The sequence below is a fragment of the Lacerta agilis genome, chromosome 6 (genome assembly GCF_009819535.1).
Source record: "Lacerta agilis isolate rLacAgi1 chromosome 6, rLacAgi1.pri, whole genome shotgun sequence".
NCBI lineage: Eukaryota > Metazoa > Chordata > Lepidosauria > Squamata > Lacertidae > Lacerta > Lacerta agilis.
In genome coordinates, this window is record NC_046317.1 from 48,976,588 (window position 1) to 48,982,689 (window position 6,102).

Sequence of the window (6,102 nt, forward strand, 5' to 3'; positions counted from 1 at the left end):
CTAAAGCAGGTTTTTCTGTATCAGTGCTATTGGCACAAGGGTGGGTGGGGGAATGGAATCTGAGATGTTCTTAGCACTGCCCAAGGCTTTTGCTTCAGCACAATGTTGCATGCTGTGATGATCATATGATTACTGTCACTCCACTTCATCTGAGTACGGTAAATTTAATAACATCATAATATTATTCAGCCTATGGTATATGCATGGAGAGCAGGACTGTTGTTGCCTCCTGATAGCTACACCTACAGTGGACTGTAGGAAAGAAAAGCATAAGCATGCATACCTGTAGATGAATTAAGTGTGTTAGGGGTTCCTGATCAGGTGGACAGCCTGCTCATGTAGGTTATCCTGCCCTGTGGTATATGTGGTTAATTGACTTAACAGCTCTGTAGTTTGGGCCTCAGAGGTTCACCATATGATCACCATTGTTAATGGTCTTGAAGTTCATTCATACAAGAAAACTACAGACATATTTCAACCCAGCGTATTTTGCTTGCATTGTGCTTTTCAAAAAGTCTTTATATATTTTGTCAAATGTTATTGTTATGATTCATGAAATTTGTATACACAACCCTGCATCCGTGGATCTCAGGGCAGTTCACTCCACAAAACCACAATATAAAAAATGCAAGATACATATAAAAAATAAGATAAAAAACAAACAAACCAATATACAATATACATCAAGATACATTTGAAAGTATATCGGGTGTTAATCAGCCCAAGGCCTGGTTGAAGAGGAACGTTTTCACGTGGCGCCTGAAGGTGTATAATGAAAGCGCCAGACGAACCTCCCTGGGGAGAGCATTCCACAAAAAGGGAGCCACTGCAGAAAAGGCTGGTTCTTGTGTTGCAACCTTGTGGAGGAGGCACATGAAGAAGGACCTCAGATGGTGATCTTGGGGTCCAGGGATGGGATGTAGTCAACAAAGTTAGTGCAAGAATTTCCACCTCTTCCTCTTCTCTCCTTATGCAACTCCTGTACCCCAATAAACAGATCTTTTTTTGCAGTGGTGGGGTGGGTTGCACAGGGAGTGGAGTGGGACAAGAAACCCTATTGCATAGCAGGAGTTCCTTGCGCTAACGGGATGACTTCGTTAAATGCAACCAGATATCTTTCAAGGAAATTTTTTGGGTGTATCTCAAATATTTCCCTGAGTTGAAACCTTGGGAAACAGTCTATGCTGTTCAAACTGGCAAAGACAGTTACTGATTAAGCCTGGGCAGCATATAGTTTGTCATGATTCAAAGTCTTGAGGAAAACAAGGGGTGAGATGGCTAAAAATAGCTATATTGTGTATAATGAGATAAGGATCCAATGTCTCTATTCAGACCCCTTGCTTTTTCCTGTAAGACTAATTGCAGTCGTTAACAGTCAACAGGTTTGCCACACCTATCAGCCAATCACCCTTCCTACCAATCTTCTGAGTAATACCCCTCCCCACCCTCTGGTGACTTCTGTTTCAGTGTATCTGAAGAATTGTGCATGCACACGAAAGCTCATACCAATAACAAACTTAGTTGGTCTCTAAGGTGCTACTGGAAGGAATTTTTTTATTTTGTTTTGACTATGGCAGACCAACACGGCTACCTACCTGTAGCTACCTACCTGTGTAACTAAAGCTTTACTGAAATCTTCACAAAAATTTATGCCGTAAAATATTTCTTTGTCTTTAAGGTAACTTCCATTGTGTGTTTTCACTAACAAGGTAGCTCGTTTCACAAATGTGTTTCAAAATTTTGGTGGGTGTTTCTCCCCACAGTCAGAGAAATTTATTGCATGGCAGTTGGGGTCTGGATCACCAAGTGTTCAAAATGTGAGACGTATGCTTTCAAATTGCAAGTGTCAGAAGATAGTTAATCTTTAAATTTCAAGGACTGAAAGGAGAGGGCATTGAAACAGCCCTCAAAGATTTCCTTAGATAGTGAGTCTCCTGGCTTATATCCTGTTTACTAATACTTGGCACTGTTGGTTCCCTCCATACCCACCCCCCTGTATAATTTACAAGTCAAATGTACCCAGACAGTTTCCTTCCTTATATAACTCCCACTGGGGAATGAGGAGGCCTTAATCATACATGGGGAGGGATTATAGTCTTGGTTTGTTCTTTGTGTTCACTGTCTAAATAAAAGCTTCCAGTTCTGGTTGATGTCAGCATAGGCTTATTAATCCCAAACGTTTGAAATGTAACAGTTAGCATTTTTAAAAAAAATCTATTTTTTTGGGTTGCTTCTAGGGTTAGCCTGTACCCTCATGCATACTTTCCCAGCAATAAACACCATTGGGCGCACTTCTGAGTACATCTTGCAGCACAGAGCACTTTTCAATGTTATATATTCAAATCCTCCTCCCCAACCATAGCCAAAGCATAACTCTTGCCAGAAGAAAATGATTGAAAGAGAGGAACTCATTGGGTTGCCAGACCCCTGTGTATTTCATGTCTGGAAGATGGAGCACAGAGGAAGTGGGAAGGAAGGCAGGAATGAATGATGTAATAATCCTCCCCTTCCCCCTCATTTTGAGGGAATAACCATGTGACACACTGGAGATTTGTAAAAGTGGTTCCCATGACAAGCAGCATGCCTGACAAACTGTGCAAACATTTGCATGTAATCAGGAAGTGTCAGTGAAATGCACTTTCTCTGTATGTGTGCGTGTCCAGGGTTGGTATTCGTTTGTCTCAAGGGACAATGGAGTGCACCTCTAGGGGCGAGGTCAAACCACTACATTAGCAGCACTAATGTGACCTCTTTGGGGTGCAAGCCTGGGCAGTGTGTATGGAGATCCTGGGATGCCCAGAAGACCACACACACACACACACAGCACCTTGCTTATGTGGTCCAAAGGAAAGCAGAGCAATATGTTTGGCACCAGCTTGGCTGCAGGAATTTTCGGAAAGTACAAGGCGCCATCCAAACGCCTTAGGAACTCCACTCCAGATCTGTGTAGGGTTTACTCCTTAGTCTTGTCTTCTTCCAAAGATATCCCACAAGGCAGCAGAGGTTTAAGATCAGAGTCTTCCTTCTCCCAGTTGGGCTACCTTCCCTCGTTGACGAATCCCACCTGCACCTCACTTCACCCTACAGCACATGCAGAAACTGCCTTCTTGACTGTTGGACCCACTATTGGTTTTCGTCCACTCAATCCACTGAAGCCTTTCGTCACATGCAGGGGAAATCCCTAACTCACAGAGGGTTTGAGACCCATCAGCTACCCTCACCTGGTTTAGCCGGCCAGTTGAAGCCGTTTCCTGGTGTCTGGCCACTGTTGCATGCTGACAGCTTCTAGGAGTCACAGATAAGAGCTGAGTGCAGGGTGAGGACCAAAGGTGGACAAGCTACCCTAGAAGGAGCATTACGTGTCCCCCTACCTCATGGCATACTAACCCCCCCCCATCACCCCATACACCCCAGGGTAATGTGTAACTCCTGCATGTCCTCTCTGGGGAGAGGCCTGTGCATCTCATGTGGGGGAATTTTTTACACTAAAATCAAATTATTTATTTCATATATTTATCCAAGTAATCCAGGAAGAGGACATGTGCCTGATGTTTTCTTTGCCATACCATGAGAAATCACACTGGGTTTGTTCTGGCTGAGTGCTATGATGCCACCAACCAACCTCCCCCTTTTTTGGTTCATGTGGGGCAACTCTGGAGATCTGTGAAAAAAGCAAAGGGAGTCATGTTGGTTCACAATAACTATTCCAAAATCCACAGTTGGGTAAAAGCATTCTAAGGACTAACAAAAATGTAACAAACTCTGTAGTTGACATAGCTTTCCATCCCAGAGTCTTTGTACAGCTCAGCTGTTAACACTGAGCATAAAGATGTTTGTACAAGATGAAACATATATTAGGAAAAAATGTATCTTAGAGATGGAAGGACTCACAAACAGAGCAGGAAATCCACTGCCACAACACCACTGATAGGTAACTATCCAGCTTCTGTTTAAAAACCTTTAACTAATGAGAGTTCACCACCTTCTATTACATGAGAGCTGCAATGTTTAACTAAATGCAGCCATGGAATATGTGAGTGCTAATTTGATTAGGGAAGAAGCACAGAGGTGAATATTTTTGACTTCTTATCCCTGCACTGTTTTCCTGATCTAAATTGCTCTCACACAGACGTGTGTATATCTGCATGGACACACACAAAGAATTGCTATTTGTTCCATTCATAGAAAAACACTGGCATGATACAAGTTCCTGTATCACACACACACACACACACACACACACACAGCAAATAGACATCTTGGGGAGGGAAAGTTCAATCAGGAAAACATGGGGCAGATGGATTAAACACCTGCACCAAAACAACACTTCCTTGGTCAGATTGACTGCCCACTGACTTCACAGCTGCATTAAGTAAAATAAATAAATAAATTAATGCCCTGGTGCTAACAAGTCAGCATTCTAGGCAAGGAAAGGTGACTGATTTCAATGAAAGAAAACTTTCTCCATGCAATGCATGCCTGAAGATATGCAAAGCACTTGAAAGAAACTTCATTAGCAGAAATTACACCTGACTACTGTTTTATCATCCTTTCTGTGTGCAGAAGCAAGAAGGAAATAGCTCTTTCTCCGTGGTTAGTAAACAATATATATATATATATATATATATATATATATATATATATATATATATATATATAATGAGATGTGTGTGCATTGGCCTCCGCAAACCAGAAAGAAGTCACCTTTCTCTTTAGACACTGCAAGGAATTTCCCCAGCCTGTGTCAGTCTTCTTTAGCAACAAATGTGGTTGAGTGGGCGCACAGGAAGCTGCTAACCACGAAGCTGGGGGAAATTAGTACAGAACACCGAGCAAGTCACTGTGTTAGGAAACTTAGGGCTGTGGTTAGAAAAATGTGCAGGCTGCTTTGTAGTGCTTCCAAATTACAGCTGTATCATTGACCGCAGGTAAACACATCACTCCTCCTTCTCCTGAATATGAATAAGCTGCAGCAGGACAAGTATATCAACTGTCCATAACATTCTTGTTAGAAATATATAGACTCCTTTCTTGAAAATCAGTACACATGTGCAGATTAATCACTTTATCAGTTTCCTTGTTTGCTACAGTCTTTTGTATTCCTGCCTTCTTTGCTAAAGTCTGTATATCTTGCATTCCAGAATTAATATTGATTAAGAAAGTCAAAGAGCAGCCTAATCTTGTGTAACCTCCAGTCTTCTGTAGATCTGCTGTTTAGCACAAAGCAAGCCTGAATTAAGACTTTTCATGCATACTCTGTAGTCCAGACTTGGCGAGTGGGATGCAAATGGACTAAGGGGAAAAGGAAGTGTTGTTTTTTTCCACTTCAGATAACTTCCCAGCTATTTCTCTGGGCCCGACATGCATGAGTCAACTATGGTGTGCAACATTTTCATACTGACTGTTGGCCTTGTCTGTGAAAGGAAACAGACCTTTGCTTGGAGGTAGAGCTTGGATTTTTCCTAATGCTGCTGAGGACAAAAAGTGCCCCCTAACTGGGAATAAGCATATGTTTTTATGCTCTTTCCCTTTTCTGTGCTAAATATGACTTAGGGCTTTTCAAATACATAAATATGTTTCTTTGGGATTTGATAGTCTGTATATACCGGTACCTATCACAGTTAACACCTGACCTCTAGACACTAGAAGTGTTGTTGTTGTTGTTGTTGTTGTTATAACACAGGGGTGGGGAACTTCTAGGCCGTGGGCCAATTTTGGCTAGGCAGGGGGTCCAGTTTGGCCCCATAGGGCCATTTCCCCCAAATCACGGCCACCTGTCAATCAGCTGGTGTGCTTGCTATTTCTCTTGCATCGATTAAGTTGGGCCATGGGGTGCGGGAAGATAAAGACCTGGCCTGCCAAGCCAAAGAGTTCCCCCACCTCTGGAATAGCTCATACAAGACACATTGCCTTCAGACTTCTGTATTTTCTCATACTGCATGCATAACTCTAAGAAAGATGACTTTCTGTATTGAGATCTGCTCTCATGCCTAAGCTTGAGTATGTCTTGAGTTCAGACATAAGCTTCTCCTGAACAGGGCCTATGTATAAGGCTGCATATGGGTGTAAACAGATAGGTATGTTGCATTCCCCTCCATCTCC